At 39.1% G+C, this 18,379-nt stretch overlaps 1 protein-coding gene across 1 annotated transcript in view; it reads right to left on the reverse strand.

The window, feature by feature from the left end:
* CNST (consortin, connexin sorting protein) overlaps positions 1-18,332 on the reverse strand; it is a 117,083-nt gene extending 98,751 nt beyond the window's left edge. The window contains 1 exon segment of the mRNA XM_002923917.4: positions 18,094-18,332. The gene's annotated coding sequence lies outside the window, so the exon portion shown is untranslated.
* Between the last annotated feature and the right edge of the window lie 47 nt (positions 18,333-18,379).

Consider the following 18,379-nt stretch of genomic DNA (forward strand, 5'->3'; position numbering starts at 1 on the left):
ACTCTCACTGAGCATGCAGCCCCACAGAGCCCCAGCTCATGCAACCAAGACCACTACCAGAGTGGAAATTAAGAGTTGAATGCTTATCCAAATGTGCCACCCAGGCGCCCGCAGATTTCAATATTTTTATGCATTATTTCTTTTCTGATGAATATACTTTAAATGATACAAAAGCCTTACTATTTACATGTCAAGAATGAAATCCACATTTAGGCTTCAAAAGTATATGAAAGGTTATGCTTTTTAAAAAAGATTTTATTTATTTATTTGAGAGAGAACACACGAGCGGGGGCACAGGCAGAGGGAGGGATCTCCCCACGGGGCTGGATCTCACTACCCTGAGATCATGACCTGAGCCAAAACCAAGAGTCACAGCTCAACTGACCCAGATGCCCCTGACCAGTTTTTTTTTTAATGCAAGGAAAGCATCAATGAAACAGGAAACTGCTAATGTTCAATCTTAATAAAAAATTTAGAAATTCAGTACAGTTTATCACTATCTTCAGGAATACAATTCCCCGTCATTCCTAGGTACCAAAAGTTCCACTTCAAAACATGAAGTGAAGACTAGAGGCAGAATAGAACAAAACGAAGCGATGACGAAGCGATGTTCTGATTTTGGAGTCTTCCCACCTCCATTTGAAAACAGGTGCCTATACTTATCAGCTGGTAATTGTCCTCAAATTAGTTCAGCTGTAGGAGCCTTGATTTCTTTGTTGTGAGAATGAGATGAGGTGACACAGGGGAGACTTCTGAGGTCATCCATAAAGATAAATGAAGACTGCTCTGGTAAACAGTCCCTGGGTGTCGAGACAGTCCTAAAATCCTGTGCTTCAATTAAAAATTGGAGATATTTCTTGCTATGTATTCGAAGTGGAAATTTACTTTTATTTACTCTGCCTTGCACTGTGTGCGCTTTGCTGACTGTTTGTGTTTTATCAATTTTGGGAAACCATCAGTATATCCTTAAAGATGGTCTCTCCCCCGCTGACATTATTCTCCCCTTCTGTAACTTCTGTGGGATTACGTTAGGTTTTCTTACTATATCATCTACATCACTCAACTTCTCTTTTGTAATTTCTCTTTATATTTTTGTACTGTAATCAGGGGCTTGAATTCATAATCAAAATTCACAGCATCCCAGGGCGACTTGGTGGCTCAATCGGTTGAGTGACAGACTTGTGATTTCATCTCAGGTCATGACCCCAGAGTCCCAGGATTAAGCCCCTCATTAGGGTCAGGCTCCCTCTCCCTCTGCCCCTCCCCCATCAAATAAATAAATCTTTAAAAAAATATTCACAATATCCAGTTAAGTACTTCTTTCTTTAGCTGTGTATAATTTGGTACTTCATTTGTCCATTCAGCTTATTTCTGTAACCATCTTTTAGTTCCAGAAGACACAGAGCACTATCTAAAATGTCTCTTTTTTAATACGATCTTTTTCCATGTTTTTTATCCCACATTTTTAAAGTCAGAAAATGCTCATTCTTTTAAATTCTTGGGATTCTAAAAGTGTTGTTTGTTGTTTCTGTCGACTCTTACTCATGGTGGATTATTCTGTAATTTTGAGATTTTATAATTTTTGTAATTGTCTAATTTTGAGCCTCTGCAGGGAGGGGCTTCATTGGTGGGCATTCTGCATAGGCTGATTTAGGATCACTCATTCCAGATTGCTTTTGCTTTTGCCAGGCCTCCCAGGTTGTGTTACCAGCCAGGGCCAGTTTTTATGCTAATTCTCAGCTGAGGAAAGCATTCATATGAACCCCAAACCTCAGGGTTAATAGATCCATGGTTACAACGTCTCAGGGAAGCCCCTCTCTTCAACATAATGTGAGGCAGAAACAGAAAAACTTATCCATTTGCTATCAGACAGATAGATTACTGCCCCCACTGCACAATCCATCAAGGGTCCTGGCTATATGTGGAGCTCTCAGCATCAGTGCCCTATTTGGGTTCCTTGGCTCAGTCTGGATGGTCTCCTTTTCTGTCACCAGGTGACAGTTAAAACTCAAGCCATTGGGGGCACCTGGGTGGCTCAGTTGGCTAAGCATCCAACTCGATTTCAACTCAGGTCTTCATCTCAGGGTTGTGAGTTCAAGCCCCATGTTGGGCTCCATGCACATGGAGCCCACTTTAAAAAAAAGAGAAACTCAAGCCCATTGGACAGCTGCCCCCACCCTGTTCTCCTAAAAGAGTTCTTGATAATATGCAATATTTAATGAACATTTAATAAATGCCAGGTACTGTGCTCACACTTTACATCTCATTTCATTTCATTCTCATAGAAACTTAAGTATTTTTCTCATGTTATAGATGAGGAAACAGAGAGATAAGTAACTGACTCTAGTTTATGTAGCAAGTAGCACAACTGAGAGCTGAACCCAGATCTATGTGAATTTGGAGTGTGCACTGTTAATTACCATACACTGCCACTTTTGAGAACTTCCTCCTAGTGCCTAGACTAGTGCTAAATGCAGAACAGTCAGTCAAGGATTGTCTGCTGAATGAACACATTCTCCTTCAGTGCCTAAGTCTGTTTTGGGAAACCATGAGAATAATCAAGTATTTGGCAGATTGCTTAGAGTAGAGATAACGTTGAATGGCACTTGCAGTCGTGCTTTATACTCTAATTGCAATATTAAAACGCTTGTCTTGTTGATTGTGAAAATGAATTTTGTAGTGATAGCAAGACACATGACATTGTGTTCAGTAATTGTTACAATTGTCACCATCATCAACAAGACAGAACCCCTCTGAGAAGAACCCGTAAGCTAGTGGAGAACACACGCATACAGGACCTGGTGGTCAGCAAGGCATGATTAATGAATATTTAATAGCAAAAGTAAAGAGGAAAGAGTAAAAGCCGACTGAGGTTCTGCAAAGTCAAAGAATGATAAATGTGCCTTTTTTGGTAACACCAATTCACTCCCAAAATTGAGGGTGGGGGGGAAGGCAGACATTATTTTTATGTCAAAACAAATGTTATAGAGCAGAATAAAAAAATACAAAATTCAAAAAAAAATCTTTAGGTTCAAACACATGACATCATATAATGTTTGCTCTCAGGACTCGGCATTGTAACAGAGTATTAGAACAAAAGCGGATGTTTATACCGTGCTTGCTCCGCGCCACGCGTCCATTATGTCACATCCTCATGACAGTCTGTTGGGCAGGCATGATGAGTGCCTCCAGTTTATGCAGAAGCAAACCCAGGCACTGACAGGTTAAACAATTCATTGGAGCCCAAACAGCTGTCAGAACTGGGGCTCGAACCCAGGCTGAGGGGCTCAAGAGTCTATCCTGCCTCCGCCGGCAGCACAGATGGTGAAATTGGACAGGAAGCCTTAGGACAAATCAGGAGAAGGAGGAAAGGAAATTGGAGTCTTTATTATTGGGCCTTAGACAAGTCCAGTTGTAGTCTGAGATAGTTGGTGAGATAAATTCTACATGACACATTCTCAGAAACTTATTTTTTTAAAATAAACACTGTAGTTTAAAAAGTATGTAGTGGATACGGTCTTGTGTTTGCTTCTTTACTGCTTCAGGATTTCCCACGAGTTATTTCATGCATGTAGACTATTCCCCGAGTGGAATTCCAGTGTCTGAAGCAAGAGAATGTGTTACTTCTTGTGCCGTCCTTACCACCATGGAGCCTGAGGCACACGATAGGCATTTATAAACGTTGGCTCAACTGAACTAAAATACTAACGTGTCTCTTTCACTACCTCTTACCTAAGGAAAAACATGGTCACATCACTTAAGATGATGTTTAAAATTTATTTAACAACAAAAAACCCCAGAAATATTATCTGGTAGGGAGCAGACATAGAGGAGAAACTCCACAAACAGACGTATTTTTGTCTCTGAAAGACGAAATATGATAAGAACAAGTCAGCAAATTTCAAAAAAGCATGAATTAGTAAAAACAACAACAAGAACAAAATTAAATGGACCTACTGTACTTTCTGACCTAGAAAGTTTTGAGTCTGTAATTATAAATCCTGGCTGCTCATGTTATGAAAATTAAAGAACAAAGGTTAAATATCTAAAGAAAATACCAAAGAACTGTTAATTTTTTTCCAAAGATAGAAATGAGACAGATGGAATCAGACCAACACCAAACTTATTTTAAACTAGCTTGCCTGGTTTTTTTTCTTCAACTACAATTTTACTAGAAAGGTTCACCTGCTCACATTTTTTTTTTTTTAAGATTTTATTTATTTATTTGACAGAGATAGAGACAGCCAGCGAAAGAGGGAACACAAGCAGGGGGAGTGGGAGAGGAAGAAGCAGGCTCATAGCAGAGGAGCCTGATGTGGGGCTCGATCCCATAACGCCGGGATCACGCCCTGAGCCGAAGGCAGACGCTTAACCGCTGTGCCACCCAGGCGCCCCTCACCTTCTCACATTCTTGACTGGCTTTCTCCAAGAGAGAAAAAACATAGAAAAGCTCATTCCATGCCCATTTAAAAGGCAAAAATGAAAATCTTTGAAACAAATGGAATAAAACTGGTTCCAAGAAGAATCATGACTGGTCTTACTGAAATTAAGACATTATTTTATTAAGAGGACTGTCCTGAAATTTTAAAGGTAAAAGACCATAAAATAGTAAGAGTAACCTCAGAGGTCCAAGTCAAAGTGGAGATATGGTTTGAGGATTTGCTTAATGGGTATAAAATAGTGCACAGAGTACAGGATATCACCTGGACTACTGAGTTTTGGAGTAACCTAAGCCCACAGTTCTGCTCAAAAATGACCCAGAGAAGGGTCAGAGGGTCATACAAAGAGAATTAGCACAAGAAGAAAACGTAGGAGATTGGAGGAAGTAATGAGGTGGGAGATAAACAATAGTCATAAGAACAGTTCCCTCCGATTTGTTTGCCTTGCTTAAGCCTTTATTTCATATGAATTACCAATTTTGAAAAGGTTTTAACCACAAAAACATTTGCACCTTAATGATTTCCTTAGTACATGCTTTTTTCTTTACTGAAAGGATGACATCCACTTTAGCCACCTTCAGAGAAAGCAGTAACTTGGCAGTGTCCCATCAAAAAAGAGAGGGCATGCTCTTTCCTAAAAATGTAAAAACCAAGATTAATCTTTTAAACTTTTTAAAGTAAAAAAGTTACTTGTTTCATGTTAGAACAAAGATTTACAAATGTTTCCACTCTGGTACTTGTCTGAATTTTGAAGGCCACGTTTTCATGGCTTCCTAAAGGCAAAGTTCACTGAGTGCACCCGAAGCACATACATACGACCAGGTTCTGTGCGGTGTATGTAGGGGCAGAAAGGGAAGGGGGATCGGATAAAAAAAAGCGTTAAAAAGAAAACGACAGGGGACGCCTGGGTGGCACAGCGGTTAGGCATCTGCCTTTGGCTCAGGGCGTGATCCCGGCGTTATGGGATCGAGCCCCACATCAGGCTCCTCTGNGTTCCCTCTCTCGCTGGCTGTCTCTATCTCTGTCAAATAAATAAATAAAATCTTTAAAAAAAAAAAAAAGGAAAGAAAAGAAACGACAGGCCCCAAATAGCTTCACTTAGGCCAAGTCGCCAAACAGGGTCTTCATAACCTTAACCTACCTGCAGTTCCAACCTTCCCTAGAAATGTAGTCTTACCTGGTCAGTCAGGAATTTTCTGGTCAATGCTAAGAAGATAATCTATCCCCCGAAGGAAGATGAGGTAATCCACTAATAAGACCCTATGTCCCCCCAAAAAGGTGACCTCACTTGAAATAACACTTTTTTCTGCTCGTGATTTCCTTGTCCAGCTTTTTAAAACCTTTCCTGTCTACAGCCCTTTGGAGCTCCCTTGACTTGCTAAGTAGGATGCTGCCTGATTCATGGGTCATTTTATAAAGCCAATTAGATTTTCGAATTTACTAGATCTAATTTTTTAATCAAAGAATTAAGAGGTATAATCTGTGTCCAAGACTACTCACTCTATTTGAGAAGACAAATCACATGCACAAGAAACAACAGTAAAAGACAAGCTATTGGTAGCTACGGAGAGTCAGGAAAAGGAAGGAAGTGATAAAGGCCAGCAGAAATAACACTGGGCTGCATGAAGTGAAATCTGAGTTCTAATCTAAGCCCTGTTCACAACTTGTGTGAAAAGCTCGGGCAAGACACCTCTCTGAGCCTTAATATTCTCAGCAATAAAAACATGCGCCCTTTCAACTATAACTATTTATGCCACTATTTTTCTTGACTGGCTTTACTAAAAAAAAATAATTATTATGATGGTCCTTAAGCACTGACATATTATTTTTACTTATAATCCCAAAGATGTAAAAACAGAATTTTTATGTGCTTATAACTCTATTAAACCAAAACAAATTTAAAAATTAATTAAAAAAAAATTAAAATAGCATCAATTTAGTATGATGCTCACTGCTCTGTAAAAATTCGATTTCTGATCTAAACTTGGATATGGTATCGACTGTGACGACCTTCAACAAGCTTATATTATTTTCTTATAGCTCATCAAAATGAACATTCTAATAAATTCACTTTTTTTCCTTTTTGCACTTCTCTGTATCTTACACATCTTCTGTGATAAACATGCATTTTTTTTCCAACTGAGTTTTTAAAAATCATAGTTTTATTGAGATTTAATTCACATTCCTATATAATTTACACATTTAAGATGTACAATTCAACAGTTTTTGGTATATTCACAAAGTTGTGCAACACTGTCACAATAAATTTTGGAATATTTCATCATCACCCCAGAAAGGATCTCCCCTCTCTAATACTCGCATATTTATTAATAGTCAATTTACATTCTCTCAGCTCCCTCTCCCTCAACCCCATGCAACCACTGAACCATGAATCTACTTTGTCTCCACAGATTTGCCTATTCTAAATATTTCATATAAACGGAATCGTACAGTATGCAGTCTTTTGGGACTGGCTTCTTTTGTTTAAGATAATGTTTTCAAGATATATCCATGTGGTAACATATTATCAATACTTCATTTCTTTTATTGCTGAAATATATTCCATGTATCAACATATCACATGTTATCCATTCATCAGCTGATGGACATATGAGTTGTTTCTACTTTTTGGCTATTGTGAATAATGCTGCTATAATCATTCCTATACAAGTTTTTTTTTTCTTCCCCTTTTTTGAACACCTGCTTTCAATTCTTTTCAGTATATACCTAAAAGTGGAACTGCTGGGTCATATGCTAATTTGGTGTTTAAGTTATTGAGAAACCACATTTTTCACAGTTGTCATACCATTTTACATTCCCACCAGCAATGTATAAGGGTTCCAATTTCTTCATCTCAAGGTAGAAGTGATATCTCATTGTGGTTTTGATTTGCATTTCCCTGATGGCTAATGAGCATCTTTTCATGTGTTTACTGGCCACTTGTATATCTTTTTGGAGAAAGGTCTATTCAGATACTTAGCCCATTTTTAAACTGGATTACTTGTCTCTTCATGGAGTTGTAAGGCTGCATTATTTTTACATTCAGAAAACACTGCAGGGGTGCCTGGCGGGCTCAGTTTGTACAGCATGAAACTCTTGATCTTGGGGTTGTAAGTTCGAACCCTATGTTGGGTGTAGAGATTACTTAAAAATAAAATCTTAAAAAAAGAAAAGAAAACTTTAAAAAGCCTTGAACATATGCCAATTTTTTCTTTTTAATCACTAGGTATGTGACAGGGTTAATATAAAAATTAAGAGTTGTGTTATTAAAGAAAACTTCTCCATTCCTGATAGACTCCTTTATTCACCTCTGGGGAGGTAGACTGATTGATCTGTTTGGTAAATTTGGTAATAACTAAGCTTGGCTGGCTCAGCCACCTTCTTTCTTCCTCAAGTGAGCCTGCCCGCAGAGAACACACAGTGCTCTGCTCTGTTGTTTTAGCTGGGCAGGCACCTGGACAGGAAAAGACACAGAGGAGATTAAGAATGAATCAAAATATTAGATAGATGGACAATAAGGACAGGTGGGATGGGAGAGGCACTTCAATGCAGGTACAAAGACCAGGAGTTTTTAGCGCAACCTGACCGGCTGGCTGGGGAAAGCATGATGAGTAGCTGGAGGCCTCCTGAACTCATTACTGCCCGTTTCAGCTCAAATCCCAACTCCCAAGCCTTGTTACCAGTCTCTCAGCAACCCATCTCTCTAACTTTATTCCCTACTAGTCTTCCATAAAGCTTCTTCCCTGATGACAATGGGCAACTTATTTACCTCTTAAGTTAACAAGGACTTTTAAAAGCGAGATATGCAATACTGGTAAGGGTTCAATGAAATATACGTTGACTGATGCAGTCTGCTCAATCTGAATGTAAATTGGCACAACTTATCAGAAAACAACTTCACAGTACGTAGCAAGAATATTAAAACAGCGAAGACCTAGTAGTTTTATTTCCGAAAATCAATGGTAAAGAAATACTCGGAATACCAACAAAAAAAGAAGAAAAGAAAGGAGGGGGGGAGTCCTCTATGCACAAAGATGGACATGGAGGCGTTCTTTAAAGGTTTATTTTGTTCCAGGAACTGCTCTACCTTATTCTAGACACATTACTTCAGTAATCTTTGTAACTCCTATGAAGTACATGCAAAAACTAAGGGGTAAGGCAGTTCCGTAGTTTGTGCAAGGTCTCTGGCAGTGAGTGAAAACTTGGAAACAATCTACATGTTCAATAACAGAGGAGCAACTAAGTAAATTAGCCTATGCTCCAAGTGTCACAAAGTCACAAAATATGTACATTATGAGTCTATGATAAAATGAGGAAAGCAAAATCTGAAACAAACCATAGACAGGATCTCAACTGTGTCAGACTGAGTGTAAATATACAAAAATGTTAACAGTTCCTTTTCTTGGTTAATGAGAGTACAAGTGATTTTTTTTCTTTTTTTGCACTTTTCTGTATTCCGCATATTTAAAGATATATTTTTATACTCAAAATTTTTTTAAAAAGTTGAATCACAGGGCACCTGGATGGCTCAGTTGGTTAAGTGTCTGACTCTTGATTTCAGCTCAGGTCATGATCTCAGGTTCGTGACATAGAGCCCCATGTTGGGTTTCACGTTCAGCACAGAGTCTGCTTAAGATTCTCTCTCCCTCTCCCTCTGTCCCTCCCTCCTGCTTGCACACGCATGTGCTCTCTCTCTCTCAAATAAATAAAATCTTTTTTTTTTTTTTTAAAGTTGAATCAGGGGCCCCTGGCTGGCTCAGTTGGTTAAGTGTTCAACTCTTGGTTTCAGCTCAGGTCCTAATCTCAGGGTCCTGGGATCAGGGTCCATATAGGCTTCGTGCTCAGTGCAGAATCTGCTTGAGATCCTCTCTCTCCCTCTCCTTCTGCCCTCCCCATGGCTCTCCCTCACGTGCGCACTTTCTCTCTCCCAAGTAAGTATAATCTTTTAAAAAAGTTCAATCAAGAACACATATTTTTAAAAAATCACTAATGCTACCATTAATCTAAATATTAATATTGTTCACCTCTTTAAAAAGAAAATAATACAAGTACAAAAGTTTAGCAAATTTAAAACAAAACACACCATTTACTAAGTGCCTTCTGTATGCTACACACCATGGAAGGTAGTCACTTTGACACATATTATCTCGTGTAATACACTGCGGGTTTTCTTCCTTTGGGGACGTGTGTTTATCCACCATTTCAGAAGACAGCCATTGCTTTATTTGTTCTATTTTAGAACCATCACAGAGTTGCCTGATATATTTGCCAATAACCTAGAGAAACAGGAGTTCTTACAAAGCCATTTTTCAAGGGCACAAAGTATAGACCTCTACTGAGGACCTTTAGAGATCTTAGAAGTGAACTCATCTCAACTGTTACAGAGTCTGTCCCTGTATGTTTACTAAATCATAAGTCAAAAAGGTGGCATTTGAAATTCTGACAAAATAAAAAAAAATTCTACACAATATTTACTGAATTAATTATAAATTATACTAACCAACAAGTTTTTCACGGATTTTTCTTTTCCTGTCTAAAAAATTAAAACAAATCTACATAAAGCTGTTTCTGACATTAAGAAAGAAAATTATGTAAATATACTTGGAGACGTGTATTTTTCATCAAGTATTTTGGTGAAAATGCTGATTTCCATTGTATTTCTTACAGTACGTAATACAACACTGCTCACTTATGGGCTCAAACATTAGCCATTAAACTGATAGGACCTAATGCTGGGTTTGGATCCATTCATAAGCCACCATTTCAAAATTATTCACCAAAATGTATACGAATGTTGTATTGTGTACATAGACATGTATACTGTAAAGTGTACGTTCTTATGGATTATCAGTAAAATTAAGTAATGAACTCAAGTAGGATAAAGAACATGATCCCTACAGCATCAAATACAATTTTAACACTAGCTTTAAATGGCAAAACCTAAGCCAGCAGTTCTCTTGCTTAGTTTCTATTCTTTTGAACAAGAAGTAAAAATTCATTAATTCTGTCACTTCCGAAGTAATGAGGAAATTTCAAAATGAGTTTAGGCCGACATATTTACTCTTAATCAAGGCTCTCATTGTCTCACATAGCCTTTTCAATCCATCCTGCATCCCAGAGGCAGATTTCTCTTTTGAAAACAAGTACTTTTGTGTTTTACAATAAAAACAGCGACTTGATACACTTGTGGAATGAATATTTCTTCATGTCTCAAAGATCTATGATGACATCTCACTGTCTGGCCAGTGTAGCTAGCATCACCCCAGTCTTATGTTGTTAATGGCACCAAAACACTCTCTGCATCTCAGATGAGCCCCAACATCTCCAGCAGGCCGCTACCAACGCCCCATTATCTGGCTCTCACTTCCTACCCCTTTGTACTGTCACTCACTTGCTGCCACCCCCCCTCCCGCCATTACCCAGTCCGAGCACATCAAGAACTCCAGACTCCTGTATTTTTGTCTGGCCTAATAGTGACATGATGATTTCTATCTAGAGCATACTGAACATTAATGGAAAGGCAGAAACAGAGACAGGTGTAAAAGTGAGTATGCTTTCTTTTAGTTCTTCAAGAGAATGTATTTTGATGGGGTTTTGGGAACAGAAAGATGGCCAGAGCAAGGCAGTTTGCTCTGGATTACAAACCAATAGAGAAAAAATTTGTCCCAGAGAAGGATACGTTAGGGTGCTTTAGAAGATTGTTGACAGAATACGATTTTCCCCAAAGATGTTTTTTTCCAGTGGTGAATATTTCCTGAAGAAAACATATACGATAAAAAGAGATACTATTAATTATGTTCTGGTATAGCCTATGTCTGTGTCCTCAAAGTATATCCCTACTCAGTTTCTTCCTGACATATCCGTGAGGCATCTTAAGTAGGATGAGAGACCAACGGATTCTGACTTTAAATTAAAGCTTCTGTTCAACTTCAGTTATAGAAAAAAATACTAATTTTTGAATAATCGTGTTTTCCTCAAGTTAAAATTTATCTACCTTTTCCCTTTGGAGCATGATTACTTTTGTAACAGAGAAGGAAGGAGAGGAAAGAGGGAAGGAGTAAGGTTTGTACTCTTCCCCCACTTCAAGTCTATAATAAACCATGACCTGTTCTGACTTCTGAACTTTCCACAGAAGACAGAAGAATAGAAAGAAACAAAAAGATGAGGTAAGGCAGAGTAAGTTTTGGGGCGTTCTGGATATCTTTTCACATATTCTGAAGAGCTAGAACAGAAAGGAAACTCTCCAGCAAAGGCTAAACAAAATACAAAATACTATACAAGTGCACGGAAGCTTTCGTTATAAGACAGACATTCTTAGAATATTTGTTTCCTCAGTCTCGATAAGTGTTCCTGGAGCAGAATGTTTGCTCATGTTTTGCACGCATAGGTATGTACTCTTTGAAGCTGTCAGGGAAGGTAAGCCATTTTGACAAAGGTCAAAGCCTTGTTGGGGTTCACTAGGGAATCCAGATGTTTTCTGCAGGCATACAGCTGAAAAAGGACAAAAAGCAGGTAGGCATCAAAATCCACAAAATTATAATTAAACAAGAGGCCACTTGATATAATTAAAAACTACCTCCTGAACTGAATGCTGTTTTACTTTACGCAAACGTGAAAGAGATCTTTCTCTGGCTCGTGAAAATATGAGCTTTGGCGGAGAGACCTAGGAGACCACTTTTTAAGCTACAGCTCAGATGTAAGACTAAGAAGAGAAACCATTTCTTTTCTCTCATCAGTCACAACACGTGTATTATAAGATTAAATTAAGGAAGTCACGTGACCTTGTGCCATGAATTTTGACTCTTTACAGTGCTTTCCCAATGCTATAGGTATAGCTCTAATTGGGACGGCAAAGAACTCCACAACAACTTTTTTTTTTTTTTTAAACTACCAGAGCAAAAGAAAGTAAGTGATTACTTTGTAAGGTGTTGAAGAAAATAAAGTGCAGTGACTGAATTTGGATTAAGAATTCACAAATGAGGGGCGCCTGGGTGGCACAGCGGTTAAGCGTCTGCCTTCGGCTCAGGGCGTGATCCCGGGGTTATGGGATCAAGCCCCACATCAGGCCTCTTCCACTATGAGCCTGCTTCTTCCTCCCACTCCCCCTGCTTGTGTTCCCTCTCTCTCTGGCTGTCTCTATCTCTGTCCAATAAATAAATAAAATCTTTAAAAAAAAAAAAAAAAGAAGTCACAAATGAGTAGAAAGCCTTTTCCAGGAAACCCAATTTTGTAATTTACTGGTCAGCGTAGTTTCCACTCTTCAACTGAGTTGAACGTGAGGGAGGAAATCATGATTACTTGGTATGAATCCTTTTAAGACCTGAGTTAAGTAAACCATCTTCATGCTCCACAAGCCGGGGAAAGAGAAACAACCGAAGGAAGTAATCTTTGGTGCTTCATAAGGTACAAAAGAAATAACTCCACTAGGTTTCAGTAAATAAAATATATTTTCACAAAAATTAGTTCTCATTGAAAAATCTTAAGCAATGTTTTTCGCTTCACCTAAAAACTTTTTTAGAAAGATTTAGTTGCACAGTTTTAATACCTATAGAAAAGTAGCAAGAAAAGCAATGTATGCATCAAATAAAAATGTTAAGTGGAATGCTCCGAAATAGAAAGAACAGCATTCTTTATCTTATCATAAAGTTCACATATTTTAAAGAAGTTATTTCAAAATTTACAAATAAAAGATGCTGTAAAATGTTAGTTTGCCTTCATTCAAATGAGAAAACCACAGCCACTGAATGTACCAAGTTCTCCAGAGGCACCTAACAGAAAAAAAATTATTTAGCTAGGTAGCAGTCTTCCAGGAAAAACAGGCTAAGCATTCTCATAAGAGAATTAAACAGATACAACAAAATATTGCTAATTCCTAAAATCACCTAGGTACTGTCCATTAAAATGTTGAAAGACCAAACGTCAATAAAGGTGACGATATTTGTCGCTTACTGCTTCAGCATTCTTCCTACAGTCAAAAGGAAAAATAAACTTAATTTGTCAGTATTTTGACAGACACATTACTATCTTTCCTTTTCACATGGCTAATGAAGGTGAAAAACAGGAAGTCCTAAGAGATGGCAGGGAAGAACGGGTGATGCTATAAAGTTTCCATCTCCAAACATGTTAAAGAGCAGAATCTCACAACTGTGATTGAACAATTTGAGAAAGCTCAAGCTATTGTAAGATTCAGAAAAGTTTTACACGAGGTATTTCTTTTTTGTTTGTTTTAGATGGTTTGGACATGATTTTTCTTTTTCTTTCATTGAGGTATAATTGACGAGTGATGTACTTCTTTAAAAATATTACAAATAAATTATTTCAAATGCATGGAAAACAAAAGTATTCCCTGGTTAAAAGGAAATATAATTTCCCCCAAGGGAATGATTACTAAGTAAAGAAAAGCCTATATTTGTGTGACTCCTCAGGGCTCTACACTGGAGAGAACGCTCCACAACAGCATCAGGACACAGACACAGTGAGTATGTGAGCGAGTAGAATTTCTCCATAAAAATAAAATCCATGGAGAGGCCACTTCTATCACTTAAGATCTGCTTTAAAAACTGAAAATTGCCAAACTCTCAATTACTCTTCCTCAAATTAAAAAAAAAAAATTAGCTAAGACTAATTTGTAGGAACATTTTCTTATACAACTAAAATGGTGTCAATGGTCATCTAGATTTAAATACAAATGAAAATGCCATATTCTCCTACTATAATGTGCACGTATGTCTCACCAAACAAGCAACATCCAATCACTACCTCCTCCCCCAGTTCTGTCTCTGATCCTTTAATACTCTACATACTGCGAACATTGTGCCAGATCTATCATGACCAGACTTTGCAGAGGAATTTTGTTTACTGACCAGGTAATGTAAGATTTCTTTATACGGTAAAGGTTGGGGAGGGGGCATTTTTCTTAGATTATTTTAAATATTAATTAGTTTTTCAGGTGAATTTTGCCACTGAATTTTAATATTCAATGTATATGTAAACAGTGCAAATCAAGTAGTATTTAGGGAAGTTTAATAGGTATACAAGCCTAGGGGCGCTTGGGTGGCTCAGTTGGTTAAGTATGTCACTTTTGATTTCAGCTCAGTCATGATGGAGCCCCGTGTCCGGATCCAAGCTGGGCAAGGCAACTGCTTGGGATTCTCACACTCTCTGCCCCTCCCCCTGCTCGTGTGCTTGGTCTCTCTGAAAAATAATGAATGAATGAATGAATGAATGAATGAATGAATGAATGAATATACAAGTCGAGACAAGAATAATGATGGGTTCTGAGGTCAGTGAGCTGCAGGGTTAGTTTTCCAACAGAGTTATCTTTCGGTTTTAACAGCTCAGAACAAGAGATGGTTCCACACAAATCACCCCGTTGCAAAAACAACTTAAAGCACATACCTAGACAGCATGTCAGTAGTTTTCCATAAAAAGTTCTATATTTCCCTCAGGTCATGATCTCAAGGTTCTGGGATCGAGCCCCAAGTTAGGCTCCTTGCTGAACAGGGAATCTGCTTCTCCTTCTCCCACTGCCCCTCCCCTCTGCTAATAAAATCTTTAGAAAAAAATAGTGCCGGATTTCCTTTTATATTTACCTAAACCACCACACACATGTCACTTGTTTGCTAATAATCAGGCTTCCAGGGTTTTAGAGCCAAAAACTATACCCTTTCTTTCTGAATTTTGTTGAGAAGATTTTCTCTTTCCTTTGACAAGCAAAGCAGAGGAGCACATTTACAAAACTCTGAAACTGACCAGAAACTGATTCAGAAATTAAGTCTACAACAGCAGGAACTCTACCTGTTTACAGTAAAGTTCAATCTTCCTGTAGGTCTTCAAGCTCTCCCTCCTTCATAGCCAGGGGTGAAGGAGACAGAGACTCACACAGGCCTTGACACATTGTTGACATGCAGAAGTCAATAACTGTAACAATGACACCCCAGGAAATGACTGAGCGTTCTAATCATCTTACAACCCTCATGAAACATGAACTCTGGCACCTGTTCATCCTCCTCAGTGTGAATACAGTCAACACTAAGAGGAAGAGACTTCTTGGAACTTTCTTTCTGCCATACAAACTTCTCAGTATGAATATCACAGCACTTTAGGAAAAGGATTTTTTTAAACCTACCCCCCTGTATTTACCCCGGACTCTCAGGGTAGGAAGACATCTTAAAAATCATACAGTAATCCTATAGCTATGTGCTGCCCACTATGGTCCTAGCCATTTGCTAGCCACATGTAGCTACTGAGCACTTGAAATGTGGCTGGTTGGAATTCAAATGTACTCTAAGTTAAAAACCAGATTTTGTAGATTAAGCATGAAAGAATGCAAAATATCTCTATATTAACTTACCAAATTGATTACAACTGAAACTGCATGGGTTAAATAAAATATATTATTAAAATTAATTTCACTTGTTTCTTTTTTATTTTGTTATTTTTTATTTAGGAAACTTTACATTGCTCATATGGCTTGCATTATAGTTGGATTGTTACAGACCTCTAGTCCCTATAGCAATGCTTATAGACTCACAGCCTTAGTTCTAATAGCAAACAAGAGCTATCACTTGACATTTCCCAATTACAACTGCCATTTAAAAGCCAAGAGAGAGGTGCCTGGGTGGCTCAGCTGGTTGGCTCTGAACCTTGGTTTTGGCTCAGGTCATGATCTTGGGGTTGTGGGGGTAGAGCCCCATGTGGGGCTTCCTGCTCAGAGGGGAGTCTGTGTCTTTTCCTCTCTCTCTCCCTTTGCTCCCCCCACCACGCACACTCTCTTTCTCTCTCTCTAAAATAAATAAATAAATATTTCAAAAAATTATAAAAATAAAAGCCAAAAGCAGTATTTTCTGGATCCATTGAGATTATAATAAAAATAACTCAAGAAGAGTGTAAAAATAGAATCACTTTGCCCTGACACCATTTTAAAGAAAGATTACTTGACAAAAAGGCAAAATAGGCAAAAATAGCACAGGATGCAAAAACTACACCTCTTAAGAAAATAAGGTGGGAAATACACAAACCAAGTTTTTCTGATAAAGCAGATCTGAATGCTGATTATAAGGTATAGCTTTAAAGCAAAATTTACATTTCATTAATTTCCAGTAGCTAGGGCCTCAGAAAGATATGTAAGATCTTGTCTTTATTATTTAAGTACCTTCAACCACAACCAACCACTAACATTATAAAAAGGGAAATACTTATAACCTAATTCTCTTGTCCAAAACTTAAAAACAAAACAAAAAAACCCAAACAAAAAAACACAACAACAAGGGAAAAAACCACAACTCAAAAGGAAGATAAGAAACATTAATTTCTCTAGGGCTGGGTAGGCTGCCTTTGGTCCACAAACCTTATGAAATAGGAAAACATATTTTAAAATAAATACCTTGCACCGCGATTTTTTAGAAGTGAACTTCAAACATGAGAAACTCAACAACACATTTCTAGAAGCAAACCATTTCTTCATCTATTATAAGACATCTTTCTTCTTTATTTGATTTAAAAGTATTCAGGCCCCCAGGGCTTTCAAGGAAAAAAACCCACTGTATTTCTGAATCTATAAAAATATTTTTAGAAGGGTAGAGGAGGAGACAGCTCTTTAAAGAATGGAGGGGAAAAGCTTTCTCAGGTGTCCAGAGGATGCAAGAGTCACCTCTAGAAAACCATCAATGGGGAAACTGGAAAAAAAAAAATTTTTTTTTTTTTTGAGGAAATTTAGACCAAGGAGAACCTAAGGCTTCCACAACGGTTGGTGAGATATTCCATGGTGTCCTAGCAAATTTATAATCCCCAAAAGGCCATACGTATTTGGCTGTCAATTTCTTTATCCATTTTGAGATGCACCAGCTGAGTATCATCTTCAGACTTCAATTTGCTAGGTGATACATTCCTTAGAAACCTTTTCCTCGTGCATATAAATACCAAGGTCAATTACATTCCCAGTCGAGTAAGCAGAAAGGATTGCTCATATTTTAATGGGGGTGTTGATTGGCTGCAGTTTCCTGCCCCGGTGTAAAGAGTAATGGGCAAATCTCTTTCTGAGTATAATCGTTACACCCCGAAATCACTCTCAAAGAATCGAGTCTCCTACCATTGCCCAATAGGTAAGAAGGCTGCCAAAATTTCCATTAGAGCATCCTATTTTTAGAGTCTTTGGAATTGGTCTTCAAAATTGCATTCCACAGTACGTATCTGAGTAAGTTTATACAGGGATCAAAATAAGCATCCTAAGGTCGCAACCTTTCTTACAAAGGGATTTAAAGCATTTAAGCCTTAATTTTAAAAAGCCTTAACTTTAAATCTGTTCAACACGCAAATCAAAAAATAAAAATTAAGGTAGATACCGGCCCAGAGGGAGGTCCGGAAGGGAGACCCCGGGCGGTTCTCGGTGGCGGCGGAGGGAACAGGTACGAAGGCAAACAAGGACGGCTCCCGGGGTGCGGAGCCGGGGCTGCGGCGAGGGGCGAGCGCGGCACGGACACGGGGCTGCAGGGACGAGAGGCGCGCGGGCGAGCGCCGAGGGCACGGGGCTGCCCCGCACCGGGAGCGCAGAGGCTGTGCGCGGCGCCGGGGGAGGAGCGAGGGGCTCCCGGGGGGTTTCCCGCCGCGGCCGCTCGCCGGCCGGCCCCCCACATCCCGCTCTTCCTCTGCTCACCTGGGAGTCGGACGCGAACGCAGGGCTACGGCTGGGCGCCGGGTCTGTTTCCAGCCCCGCTTGCTGACATGGCGGCCGAAGAGCTGTCACAGAGTCGGCTCGGGTCTCCCGCCGCTCCGGTGGAGGAGACGCCTCTTGCCTTGCCGCCCCGCCTCCTTCTGCGCACCCTTCCCGGCTGGCCGGCTGACGGCGGGCGGCCCGCGACCGCGGAGCATAGAGTGCGAGCGGCTAGAGAGGAAGCGTGGGGGGTGGCGGACAACCATAGAGTACCAGTCCAGACACAACC

Source organism: Ailuropoda melanoleuca, chromosome 8 (assembly GCF_002007445.2).
Source record: "Ailuropoda melanoleuca isolate Jingjing chromosome 8, ASM200744v2, whole genome shotgun sequence".
In the NCBI taxonomy this organism is placed as follows: Eukaryota; Metazoa; Chordata; class Mammalia; order Carnivora; family Ursidae; genus Ailuropoda; species Ailuropoda melanoleuca.